This window comes from Pavona decussata, unplaced genomic scaffold (assembly GCF_977016875.1).
Source record: "Pavona decussata unplaced genomic scaffold, jaPavDecu1.1 SCAFFOLD_90, whole genome shotgun sequence".
In the NCBI taxonomy this organism is placed as follows: Eukaryota; Metazoa; Cnidaria; class Anthozoa; order Scleractinia; family Agariciidae; genus Pavona; species Pavona decussata.
Window position 1 is genome coordinate 692,113 of NW_028145507.1, and position 14,733 is coordinate 706,845.

Sequence of the window (14,733 nt, forward strand, 5' to 3'; positions counted from 1 at the left end):
CAGCGCCACTTTGTGTTTTGTTTTTTAACGGTAATGATCGATAATCGTCACGAATAACCTGAGATAAATTTTCCCAGCAAATGGATTGCAAGAACGATAGCGCTTTCGAAATCTACCCGCTTTTTATTCAAACTGACCATACAAATCTTAAGATCCAATCAGGGTAGGTATAGAGCGGACTACCCTGGGCATGTCTATTGTTTCCGTTGTGCCAGAGTGACGCTTATTTGTAAACCTCGGCAGTTATTACTACGGAGAAAGTAAAAAAATTAGTTCCCTAGGTTATAACAATAGGTGACGTCATTGACTCGAACCTTACGCATATCAATGATTTACCTATACCTATACCTGTACCTATGCACTAACCCGGCTAATTCCAATGAAAATATACTACTGCGTCCCCATTTGTGGAAACTGACGGGATTATTCTCGGGAAAGAAGAAGAAAAGATTTTGATAAAAGTCATCAATGAATTCAAATTGAATCCCACACACTGGATTTACAGTTGTCCATTTACTCCAGACAAAGGTGATGTTTGCATCTCAAAGATATTTCTGTGGTGCCCGTTGCAACATTACCGGAATCGAGTGCATTGCCCCATTCATAAATGTCCGCTGGAGTTTCATTCTTGGACCACCAAATTGACGCATCAAAGTCCACGCAACCCTCCACGATGGGAGGTCAGCGGTCAGCGATGGCGGATAGACGTGGATTTTAGAGCTCCGCTTAGTTCTGGCTAGACCGCGCGTATTCCACCACATAAATAGCGAAAAAACATTGTAATAGCACTTTGGGTCGGTTAGAGAGACCGAAAGAAGCAAATTGGTAGCTTTTCAAGCGAAAATGTCGGAAACTCCATCTGACACGTGTTCATTCGAAGAACTTTATAGGGTCGAAGACTTAAAGGACATCTCGAAATGCTTCGCGAAACTTCACACAAATATAGGAGCAGAATTCCGCCTGGTTCGTGAGAAACTCAAGGAAACAACCGACCGAGTCGTGGAATTGGAGAAGGCGATGTCACACTTCGAAAATGAGCAGTTGGAGATGAAGGAAAGTACGATACCCGGGATAATAAAAGAGGCTGAAAAGCGCGACAAGTCCATACGCGACGAACTTCTTGCCCTGAATCTTTGGGGCAGGAAATGGAATCTCATTTTTCACGGTATAACCGGGGACTTAAAAGAAACTTCTGAAGCTACAAGACACAAAATTCAAGAATTCTTCAATACTACACTCAAGATGGATCCAGGTGAAGTGAAAAATATTAATTTCGCTGCGTGCCATAGAATTAGAGGAAGCCGAGACGCAACTAAAGAGTCGATCATCGTCAGGTTTGTCGACCTGCAACAGCGGGATTACATTCTTAATCTAGCCAAGAAGCTCCCAAAAGGATCAGGTTATGGAGTGATAGTCGATCTACCACCAGAGCTCTCGAAGCTTAGAGGCCGACTTCTCAAGAAGAAATGGGAGCTTCCCTTTCAGCAACAAAAGGAGGCGAAATTAAAGTATCTACAGAAGGCCCCATTCATTCAACTAGTCGTGGCTGGTCAGGTTCAAGAATCGGGTTGAACTATGGAAAAAGCTAAGTTATTGCCTGTCTTACTGAGTAAAAGCTAATTTCAAGAATAGCATATCTAATAATTATGTCGCTATTAACTTTTTGTTTAAGTACTTCTAGTACGCGCGAGTCGCAGCACAGGACATCATTACTATAAGCCAGAAGCTGCAATCGCTAACAGGACGCTACTTGTTGTGTTTGTTTAGTGTCTGTTTGTTCTTGTTCTGGATTGATAAGTCTCAATCTGTTTTCGTCTTACATATGCAAATATATATATTTATTGTAGCGTTTGCTCTGTGCCAGCAAATCAATTCTACCCTTTTGCGTTGTAATAAGTATGCAAGATTAACAGATCATAACATTTAAATTCAGTGAGGATAAAATTAACAGATTGAAGATCGGGACATTGAATTGTAAAGGTTTAGCAGATGAAAAAAAAAGAAAAGACGTCTTTAATTGGCTTCGGCAAAAGAAACTTGACATATATTGTCTACAGGAAGCGCATATCCAAAATAGCAAAAGAGAACAAGCAAGGTGGAAATCCCAATGGGGCTATGAGGCGTTTTTTAGTAGTTTAGATAGCAAAAGTTGCGGAGTTGTTATTCTATTTAACAATACATTTGAATGTGTGCTGCACAATGTAATTAGCGATCAACAAGGCAGATATATCGTATTAGATATTTCCATTTTTCAGCAACGTTGCACTTTGGTTACTCTGTATGGTCCGAACACTGACTCGCCCGAATTTTTTACAAACCTGAAAGAAAATCTGATCAATTGGGAACTGTCAAATCAACCTATTATATTATGCGGGGACTGGAACGTGGTGCTAAATTACCATAATGACACGATAAATTACTCAAAGGAAAACAATCCGAAGGCTCAAAAATCTGTGCTGGATTTAATCGATACTTTCGAGTTGGGCGATGTCTATAGAGACCAGGAACCAACTGGACGTAGTTATACTTGGAGTGCGTACAGTAATTTAAAACAAGCAAGACTCGATTATTTTCTTTTGTCTACTGATTTAACCGGTCTAGTGGAGTCAATTCAAACCAATGCTGGCTATCGCACGGATCACTCGTTAGTAGTTATGAATATGATTTTTACACATCAGGAGAGGGGCAGAGGGTTCTGGAAATTCAATAATTCTCTACTGTCAGATCCGGCATATGTGAAACTTGTCAAGGATTGTATAAATGAGACTGTGGATGAATACAAAATTAATGGTGACATAGAAAATCCACAGCCCCATACTTTTTCCATTAATGACCAACTTTTGTTTGAAACACTTAAGCTTCAAATTCGGGGTAAAACTACTTCTTATGCAGCATGGAAGAAAAAAGAGCAAAATAAGACTGAAAATTTTCTAGAAAAGGAAATAAATTTTCTTCAGCAGAGTTTAAATGAATCTCCCTCCCGTTTTTATGAAAAGCTTTATACCTCCAGGAAAACTGAATTCAGGGCTGATCATTCTGCCACATTTTTCAATCAAGATAATATAAGGGTGAAGTTGACTCCTGAAGAAAAGGACTCTTGTGAGGGTAACATTTCTGCTAAAGAATGTTTAGATGCCCTAAAAGCTATGGGTGATGGAAAAAGTCCTGGGATGGACGGTTTTACCGTGGAATTTTATAAATATTTTTGGAATGACCTCAGCCATTATTTAGTGCGTTCAATTAATTTCTCATATAGCATAGGCGAAATGTCGGTCACTCAGAGAAGCGCGCATATAACTACCTTAACTAAACCAAATAAGACAAAGTTCTATCTGAAAAATTGGAGGCCGATATCTTTACTTGGAGTTGATTATAAAATAGCTTCAGCTGTTGTCGCAAATCGTATTAAGAAGGTTCTCCCATCCATCATTTCACACACCCAAAAAGGCTTTTTAAAAAACAGGTCTATGGCCGAAAACACAAGGCTAATTTATGATATTATAGATAAACTAAATTCTAACAACGAAGAGGGCTTACTGTTATTAATTGATTTTGAAAAAGCATTCGATTCGGTAGAATGGAACTTTCTTGACGGAGCCTTAAAGTTTTTTAATTTCGGAGAGTCTATAAGGCGGTGGGTTAAAACCTTTTACAAAAATATTAATAGCTCCATTTTATACAATGGTCATTGCTCCAATTCTTTTTCGGTCTCAAGAAGTGTTAGACAGGGAGACCCCCTGTCACCATACCTTTTTATTATTTGTGCTGAACTTCTCGCAGATGCAATAAAACAAAACGGTCAAATTAAGGGCATCACTGTTAATAATGAAGAATTTTTACTTGGACAGTATGCGGATGACACTTTTTTCCTTTTAGATGGAACTGAAACTTCACTCTCCCAATGCCTTGGAGCTCTTTGGAGAGTGCTCAGGTCTGAAGGTGAATGTAGAAAAAACTAAGGCGGTATGGCTGGGTAGTAAGAGATTCTCGAAGGTCATATTACTTCCGGAGAAAAATTTAGCATGGGTATTTAATGAACCTTTTGACATCCTAGGGATAACGTTTTTTGTTGAAACCCAGCAAATAGTGGAGTACAATTACAAAATAAAGCTACAGGAGGTCAGAAAACTTTTAGACTCGTGGTCCTGGAGACTTTTGAGTATCATAGGCAAAATACAGGTAATTAAGTCTCTCGCAGTATCTAAATTTGTTCATCTCTTAACAACACTTCCTACTCCAAATGCCTTTTTTCTTAAAGAATTAGAAACACTCTTCTTCTTCTTTATCTGGGATGGAAAGAGTGATAAAATAGCAAGGAAAACGATCATTAATGATGTAGATGATGGGGGATTGAAGATGACCGATATTCGATCATTTGCCAAGGCTCTGAAGATCTCCTGGGTTAAGAAAGTGTGGGACGTAAATTATCCGGCAGACTGGAAAAGGCTCCTGCTTTCCGATCACCTTTACTGGAATGATGTCTGGTTACTAAACAAAAGATCATTATCACGCCTGGCTTGCTCTTTTGGGACAAATACTTTCTGGAGGAATGTAGTTGAATCATGGGCAGATTATGTTCAGGAAACTGTAGAAGCCGGTGACCTTCTGTCACAGCCACTATGGAATAATGTCTTTATTAAGATAGAAAATAAACCTGTGTTTTATAAGTCGTGGTACAAAAAAGATTTACGTTACGTCAATGAATCCGGCATTTTTATGTCACCAACCAAATTGATTAATAAGTTTAGCCTAACTTGTACCTTTTTACAAGCTTATGGTATTATGTGCGCAATTCCAAGTTCATGGAAGTCAAAGATTAGAGAGTTTGGTAAACGGTTACCTGTGGTCAAATCCCAAAATATAGATAGGTTATTTAAGACAAAAAAGGTGACCAGCTTTACTTATGACGCTTTGCGAAAATCGGTTGCCATACAGCCAACTAAGGTGCAGCGTAAATGGAATAAATATCTACCATCTCCTGTCGAGGATTGGTCTACCTATTACAGTATCCCTTTCTTATGCACGAGTGCTAGTAAGCTGAGAAGCTTTCAATATAGGATATTCCATAGAATTATTGCCACAAATGTATTGTTAATGAAAATGGGTATTAAGGATCACGATAATTGCTTTTTTTGTGACAGTAAACCTGAAACCATAGAGCACCTTTTTTGGTACTGTGACCGGATATCCCACCTCTGGATCGCCCTCGCAAATTGGATCTGGTCGGTAACAGACATTGAAATAGAATTTTCTCTTGAATCTGTTCTCTTGGGCTATACAAACTGTATGCCTTATAAGAATGCGATTAATTGTATTATTTTAGTAGTCAAGTTTTTCATATACAAATGCAAAATGGAGGGACGTGAACCCGATTTCGCTGGCGTACAGAGCTACGTTAAGTTTCATTACAATATTGAAAAATTTGCACGTGACTTTTCTCATCACGATAAAATTTTAAGTAAGTGGAAACCGATGAAAAAATTATTTTGTCAATAAATGATGTAATGTGCTGTAATGTAAGTAGAATAAGCATTGTACCGTATTTTAAGTTGAGTAAGTATTGTAATGTAAGTAATGTAAGTTGTATCTTGAAAGTAGAGTAATTGTAATGTTAGTGGTGTAAGAGATCTGTATTGTAAGTAATGTAAGCAGTTTTTGTGTTTTGCAAATTAAAAAAAAAAAAAAAGATTAGTGTACGATCTACAAGGAAACATAAGCTTTTCTACCGATCCGCTTGTACCAAAGATCTGCTTGACTATGTCGTGACCCACATTGGACGTGGACAGAACTTTTTAGAACTTTCGGACAACATTGGGCCTGTCAGAGATTTTTCCCATGTATCTTTGGGGCACGGGACCCCCTGCAGAGAGAGAGAGAGAGAGAGAGAGAGAGAGAGAGAGAGAGAGAGAGAGAGAGAGAGAGAGAGAGAGAGAGAGAGAGAGAGAGAGAGAGAGAGAGAGAGAGAGAGAGAGAGAGAGAGAGAGAGAGAGAGAGAGAGAGAGAGAGAGAGAGAGAGAGAGAGAGAGAGAGAGAGAGAGAGAGAGAGAGAGAGAGAGAGAGAGAGAGAGAGAGAGAGAGAGAAAACGTGCTTATGGCGGTTCGCCAAGTTTTCGTTGAGTTTTAGTGTCGTTATGTTCAAGAATTGTACGTTGTTTTTGCATAAGGCACTTAGCCTGTAAGAGTACCTGATTAAAATTGTTTACATGGTCCTTCAAAGCCAGATAGCAATCAAAACTTCGGATTGAAGCTACACTTTGACCGAAGAACGAGTATTTTCAAGTCATCACAATCTGGTATTCCCTGCTATTACACGTTTCCTTCCGTGAATACTGGATTTGTGAAAGAAGAATAATTGGGAGGAGTCATCATTATGTCACTGAGTCTTGTTAAATCCAAGAGAATTCGTAGTGGATACAAAGCACACGTAAGAAGAGTGATAAACGATGCAAACGAGTTAACGGGAACTTACGATCATGAAAACCCCGAGCACAGAAGTCAAGCCAAACATTAAAAGTCTACTTTAACAAAAAAGATAAAATTAATCGCGGCACTCAACGAAACAATTTTGGCCCAATTCGAAGAAGGGAACATAGAAGCAGAGATTGCAGATTCTTCCGAATTTATGGATGAACAACAACACTCGAGGACGCCATGCGCGTGGAAACTGAAAATGTTGTCATGCCGCCGACGCAAGCAAATTCGTCTCAGCAAGGCCAGCAAGTCGATACGCCAGGACATGGAGGTGGTGGTGGTTCAAAGGTGAGACTACCGAAATTACATCTACCGTCATTCGATGGCAATTTCAAAGATTGGTCAGCGTTTTGGAACAGCTTCGATTCAGCGATTAATTCAAATCAGTCGCTCACTCCTATTGAAAGGTTCTCTTATCTGCGAGCGTCGCTTCGAGGTTCTGCGGCGGCCACTATCAATGGTTTGAGTTTGTCAAGTGCGAATTATGAAGCAGCCGTGGCACTGTTAAAGGAAAGGTATGGAGATCCACAGAAAATTATTAATGCTCATATGGATGCACTTGTTAATCTCCCTATTGTTGAAAATGCACGCGAATTAAAGGCAGTGAGGCATCTTTATGATGAAGTGGAGGCAAATGTACGAGCATTAAGTGCACTGGACCACAAGGCAGAAGAATATGGAGGACTCTTGCTTCCTTTGATGTTTCACAAAATACCTGAAGAAATCAGATTAAGCATCTGTAATAAAGTCTCTAAGGAAAATTGGAACCTTGAGGCAGTTTTGAAGGAACTTTTAAGCAGGAACTAGCAAACAGGGAACGTTGTGATTATTCAGCAGTCACACATTCTGGAGATACGTCCACAAAGGAAGATTCAAAACTGCCACCTCTTAAGAAGTCAGGTGGTAAGGGACCCCCCTGTACCTCTGCACTGATGGCTCGTTCAGACGGAAATCAGAAACCTGCGTGTGTTTACTGTGGCCAACATCACCCATCTGTTCAGTGTAGTATTGTCACCAATGTTTAAAAGCGCAAGGAAATTGTCGTCGTTGTTTCATCTGTATCAGGAAAAATCACCTCAGTAGAAATTGCCGTTCGCGATCCCGTTGCAGTAAGTGCCATGGAGAACATCATGCCAGCATCTGCAATCCCACTGAGGCACCTGTAACTCCGGTCAGTACCGAGACCCAAAGGCGCGAAAGTACAATTGATGAGAAAAGGGAGACATCATCTGTGAATATATGTGTGGGCACAAAGAACACGGTACTCTTGCAGACAGCTAAGGGAACTGTATACAATCCCGGAAATCACCATCGCAAATTGACCATTGGAATTATACTGGACGGAGGGAGCCAGAGATCGTATGTTACAGAAAGAATCCGAGATGCTCTGAATTTACCTGTTTCACACTCAGAGTCATTAACAATCAAGTCCTTTGGTTCAAACACTGGAACTCACCAGCAGTGCAAGGTAGTCAGCCTTGAAAAACTTTTTAACGCAGAGGTCCACGCAACGCAGGAATTAATAATAATAATAATAATAATAATAATAATAATAATAATAATAATAATAATAATAATAATAATAATAATAATAATAATGGTTTATTAACAGATCCACTGGGTGGCTATTCCCTGTTAAATTACAATAATTACAATTACAAAATAGATCAAATAAAATTAAATTAAGTTATTACAAATTATACAGCAGAAAACAGGATTGACAGAAAACAATTACTTGCTGGTAATTTTGCCGGATCTCTCTTGTGCAAGACCTCGTGTCAGGCGTCACTTGAACGTGAAAATACAAAACTGAATGCAAGGCTGGCACTACGGCAAAGGGCAGATTTATTAGTGGCCAATATTTCGACTAATAGAATTAGTCTTCCTCAGGGCCAGAGCTATACTGAAGGAAAATATAGTAACGGCTCCTTAAATTAAAGTTTGAAAAATACATGGAAAAAAATGATTGGCTAATACATGATATGAAGACAGCGTACTTGTAAATATGAGATAACAAAAAGATAGTAACGGCTCCTGAAATTAAAGTTTGAAAAAATATATGGAAAGAAATGATTGGCTAATACATGACATGAAGACAGCGTACTTGCAAATATGAGATAACAAAAATATAGAATTGTAGAATCAAGGTTCAGCGTTCGTTTTTCCTGTTAATGCCTTCTGGAGATAACGTTTTCCCTCTATAAATTAGAAAAGTCTCGCGCGCCTTACGGCGGGATGGATTGATGGTGGGTTGTAGTTCGAGAGGGATGAATCGCATGTCCGCAGAAGAGTGACCTGGTAAAAGGACGTGTGTAGGGACTGCTGCTGTAGAGTTGGCGTGATGTAGGTTGTTTGTCGCTTGCCTGTGTTCTGTGAACCTTTTACGGATCGTGCGTTTGGTTTCCCCTATATACTGTTTTTTTGCAGGTGTTCTGGTCAGATTCAGGTGCCACAGGACGTTCCAGACCTAGAAAGGGCCTTTCTAATAATCATCCTGCGGGTTGATGATCCATTTAGTGAAGAGCCCAAGATATTTGTACTCAGATTTGCTCGTGTAGCATTTGGCCTCTCTTCCAGCCCATTCCTTTTGAATGCTACACTCAAACATCACATCATGGCATACGAAAGTGAGGACCCAGAATTTGTGCAGAAACTTCTTCAATCTCTTTATGTAGATGACATTATTTCTGGAGACAGTGATGACATTGGCGCTTACAAGTTGTACATAAAAGCCAAATCAAGACTTGCTGAAGGCGGATTTAATGCAAGAAAGTTAATGAGCCAGATCGAAGAGAATGAGAGACTGTTAGAAAACAGTTGCCATGGAGATCAATCCATTGCATCAAAGGAAAATGTTGAGAATGTGATGGAAGAAGATGAATCATACGCAAAGAGTGCAACGCAGAGTGGAAGTGCCCTACCTGCTACAGAAAAGGTCTTGGGTGTACATTGAAACAAGGAGGAAGATCAATTGGTCCTGGATCTGAAAGAGGTCCTGGAGGATTCATCACTGGATGATTTGAGCCCAACAAAGCGTGATGTAGCACGGATCACATCGAAGATTTATGACCCCCAAAGTTTATGTAAGAGGAAGATGGGGTGGGATGAAGTATTGGATGAAACATCAAGAAAGATTTGGAGAAATCTACTGAAGAGCCTGAAGGAGGCAGAGCCAATCAGGGTGCCACGATGCTACTTCTCTGGTGTCGCAGGGCAGGTGCGGTCGACAAGCCTACAGGGTTTTTGTGATGCATCAGTCAATGCATATGCAGCTGTAGTGTACTTGAAGATGGAAACGGCAGATGGAACCTACGTCAAGTTTGTGACATCGAAGAGAAGAGTTGCACGGCTTGTTGAGCAAACAATCCCACGCCTTGAACTGCTCTTAGCACTGATTTTGGCCCAACTTATTTCTCATATCTGATCTGTCTTGGAAGAGTTTATTCCCATATCCCAAGTAAGATGCTGGTCTGACTCAGACGTAGCACTGTATTATTGGATTCGTGGAGAAGACCGTGAGTGGAAACAGTTTGTTCAGAACAGGGTATGTGAAATCAGAAGTCTTGTGCCACCAAATGCCTGGAGTCACTGCTCAAGCAAGAACAACCCAGCCGACATAGCATCGCGCGGAACATCACCAGCAATCTTGGCTGAAAGCACATGGGTTTCAGGGCCAGACTGGTTGAAGTCATACGAAGGAGCAATGAAGATCAGTGAAGAAACCACCAAGGTCAAACAAGCTCCTGTTGAATCTCTGCAGGAAGCAAAGAAGGAGCATCGTGAGCTGGCATCAAACCTACCCTGCTCGTCACTTCTTACAGGATCTTCTAGCCAGGTGGTGAGTGCCGTTGTTGATTGCAAGAAATTCAGTACCCTACACAGATTGCTAACAATCACAGCTCTTGTTCTGAGATTTACACGAAAGCTGAAGCTTAAGGGGCAGAAGGGCCGGACTTGTCCCAGTAGACATTACAGCAGATAATATCCTAGAAGCGGAAGAACTTTGGATTAGAGATATTCAAATCGAGTTAACGTCAAGTGCGAAGTTCAAGAAGTGGGAAAGAGAATTTGGAGTGTTTTCAGACCCAAGAGGTATCCTGAGATGTGGGGGAAGGCTTGGAAATGCAGATTTATCAGAGTCACAGAAACACCCTGCCTTGTTGGACGCAAACCATCATGTCACTTCACTCATCGTAAGAGCTTGTCATGAAAGAGTCCACCATAATGGTGTTAAAGAGACCTTGACTGAATTGCGCTCAACATTCTGGATTGTTAGGGGAAGGCAAGTTGTAAAGAAGCTTTTACATGAATGCACAATTTGTCGCCAACTACAAGGGAAGCCCTACAGTCCACCTACAGTACCTCCCTTGCCACCTTTCAGGATCACAAAGGAGCAACCATTCACCTTTACAGGTGTGGACTTCGCAGACCCTCTCTATGTAAAGGAGAACGGTGAAATGTGTAAGACTAACGTCTCAGTATACATTTGTGCAGTCTCCAGAGCTGTACACCTTGACACTGTTCCTGATTTGACAGCAGAGGTCTTTATCCGAAACTTCCGTCGATTTGCTGCGCGTCGGGGACTGCCTCGCAAATTGAATTCAGACAATGGGAAGACTTTCGTGTCTGCCTCTAAGATTTTAAGAGCTCGGTTCAACTCACCTGCAGTAAGAAGACACCTTGCCAAGAAAGGAGTTAAGTGGACATTCAATCTTGCAAGGGCCCCCTGGTGGGGTGGTTACTTTGAACGATTAGTGCAGAGCGTGAAGAAGTGCCTGAAGAAGATCCTACAGAATGCGAAGGTCACCAGTGAGGAACTCCAAACAGTACTAGTGAAAATAGAGGCAACACTTGATTCCAGGCCCCTCACATTTGTATCCAGTGGGGAAATCGAAGAGCCCCTGACTCCTTACCATTTATTGTGTGGGAGACGTTTATTGGCTATGCCAGACAAGGAAGAAATTGAAATCAGCCAACTGAATGCTGAAGAAGCTAGAGGGAGAGTAGCCCTTCTCGAGCAACTAATGGATCACTTCTGAATTCGCTAGAGGAACGAATATCTCCTTGAACTAAGGAATTCGCACCGGCTCAAAATGAAAGATGCAGAAGATCAAACGGTTGCTGTCGGGGATGTTGTTATTATTCACGAAGATGGTCTGCATCAAGGGCGTTGAAAGCTTGGCCAAGTGGAAAGCCTGATCAAAGGCAAAGATGGGCTTGTCTGTGGAGCGGTTGTCAAGTCAATCACGCCCAAGAAAGGGAACCCAGGACAGTTGAGACGCCCATTACAAAGGTTGTATCCATTGGAACTTGCGGCTCGTTCCCAAGGGGATTCAACAGCAGCTATCCCAGATGTGTGTACTGGAACTGAGCATGCAGAGGTGATGCCCAGACAGGGAGCAGCTTGCATAGCAGACAGCCCAGATTCGTTAGATGGAGCTGAGGACGCAGAAGAGCGACCCAGACGAGAAGCAGCACACAGAGCAGATAGAGAAAGAAGAACGCTTATGGAAGATAAGCTACTTTAGGAACATTGATTCTTAAGTCCTACGAACAGAGAACCCTTAAAGGGGAACATTGAATGATTTAAGTTCTGAGAAAAGTGAACTCTTAAGAACCCTGAACCTTGAGAACAGTGGACATTTGTTTTCAGTTTGAGTACTGCCTTAGGAGTGGCGAACATTGTAACTTTGTCTGTAGGTTTAGGATCAAGGATTAATTGACCATTTGCAAAACTGGTCAACGGGGGGAGTGTCAGAGATTTTTCCCATGTATCTTTGGGGCACGGGACCCCCCTCAGAGAGAGAGAGATGAAAAACGTGCTTATTTCGGTTCGCCAAGTTTTCGTTGAGTTTTAGTGTCGTTGTGTTCAAGAATTGTACGTTGTTTTCGCATAAGGCACTTAGCCTGTAAGAGTACCGGATTAAAATTGTTTACAGGGTCTATGAATTTTCAAGCACTTATCAGAAACCACATAAACAGAATTGATCTGAACACTTTTTATGATCGTATTCTATATTCATATCCAAGCAATGACCAGCTGATGCACATGTTTCTATCATATTTTAATGGTATGGAACATGCTTATAAAAAAACAAATGGAATCTACACCATACAATTTTAACATGTGACCACACACTTAAAGGAGTAAGCACGTCGGAGTGATGAGGAGTTCTGACAATGCTTTTATAAATCAATTTGAGAACTTGTTCATTGCATTAAATGAACATGGTCAAGTTGCGGCATGGAGGCTGACTCGAAGTACAGCTTTTAAGGAAGTTGAAAACCTATTAAGACTCAAAATTATGTCTAGATGCGAAGTGTCAAGAACTACACATGATTATGGTGGATGACTGCTGTGCCAGCCGCCCATCCTATCGCAAGGTTTTCCCCGCTGTTCCAGTAAAACTGGATCTTTTTGATGCCTGCCAACGTTTTGTTGTTCCAAAGGGATCTTGTCAGTCAAAACAACTTTCAAATGAATTTGGACTAATTTTTCGCGCAAACGATGGTGTAGGAGCAACTAGGGCGTTGGAAACTCCAGATTCGGAAAGTATAGAGGCCAATTTTCAAATGTTTGTTAAGAAATGGAAACACTGTCTATCTGATGAAAGTAAGAATGCCATAGAGAATATGAAAAAACATATTCGCAGTGGTTGTTGTTCAAGAATTCTACCTGGAGTGGGCACCCAAAAAAAAGAGCGACTACTCAAGCAACTAAGAAGGTCCCTTTTTGGCGGAGCATCCTCTATCTCTCCTGAACTTGCTATTGCGAATTCACCGTAGTTTTGTATGTATGGAACTGTAAAATTTCCCAAGATCATAAGAAACATCGTTCCAATGCTCGAGGGATTCCTGTTGTACTAATTGAGATTCAACTAAAAGAAGGAATGGCTACTACCTTAAATGAGTCTATTGAAAAATTTAAGAGCACCGGTGTGCCAGAAAACGTCCCTGTAGCAATGGCAATTGCAAAGGATAAAATCTGTCTCGTCATCATCCTCACATATGGAATTTAGTACTGGTGTTTTTGCAGACAGGGTTGAAGATCTAAAAAGCAAAACGGTACTGAACTATACATTAAACAGAGTTCTTCACTTGAGCGATGTTCTGTCAACAGTTGAAAAGAAATGCACCTCAAGAGCGTTTGATATCTTTAACTTCCCTTTCTCTGATGCTAAAAGAATGGTCAACGTTTTTCGTGGACAAAGATGCAGAATCAGATCAGAAGACGACGAAATTGACAGTGAACTCTTTACAGAGATGAATCGTGAGTGCCTAAAGCGACACCTGTCTGCATTTGCCCTTGAATTAGACCAATTCCCTGGAGATGGCGGTTGTTGTTTTGCGAGTATTGTCACATAACTTCATAAATTACTAGTCAGCAATGATGATGGTAATAAGGAATTCGATGGACATTTGAAAGCTATTGGACTAGGAAAATTATTTGAGACAGACACACTTCAGCTGCGACTATTGTTCTGCCAGGAAATTGAGAAAAATATCGAGAGGTATAGTTCTTTTGTGGACTGCAACGTGAAAGACGAACTGAAGATATATATATATATATATATATATATATATATATATATATATATATATATATATATATATATATATATTTTTTTTTTTTTTTTTTTTTTTTTTGGGGGGGGGGGGGGCAAAAACCACTGCTGCCCCCGGGGGTGGGGTACGTGATAAAGGAACAGTCCCGTTGCAAGCGGCTTGCATTACTTTCCAAGGTCATATTGAGGTTATGATAAAATTAAAATGCAATTTGGAATACCTTTGACTGTCGTAAAGTTTGCTGTGAAAACTCCTTCCTTTTCATTACAAAATATATTTAACATTTAGTATATTCGTGACATAACGTTTCAGCAAATCTCGCTCTACATCACAATTTCGATTCGGCCGGCGCATTGAAAATGAATCCCCCTCCGCCAAAGGTTTTTCGTTCAAAATATAATATTCGCGAGTATTTTACACTCCAATATGTGGCTCAACACGTCGTATCAAAGCTGAAACATACTTCAAGGAATAAAGAAGCGAGATACATACAATGGTAAGGGACGGACCATTAGAAAAGTGATGGGGGGGGGGTGGGGAAAATACAAAAAAAAAATTCGTGCAAGCCAAAATGCCTGAAAAAAAAATTCTTGCAAGCCGAGACGGAAGAAAAAAAAATTCTTGCAGAAGGAGATTAAGGAATTATTATAGAAAATACCTTTTAGGGTTTTAATGACAAAAAAATTTCTTCCAGAA

The 14,733-nt window shown here is 40.5% G+C and overlaps 1 pseudogene; it reads left to right on the forward strand.

Annotated features, from left to right (window-relative positions):
- The first annotated feature begins 404 nt into the window (after positions 1-404).
- LOC146474325 (uncharacterized) lies at positions 405-14,025 on the forward strand (annotated as a pseudogene).
- The last annotated feature ends 708 nt before the right edge of the window (positions 14,026-14,733 follow it).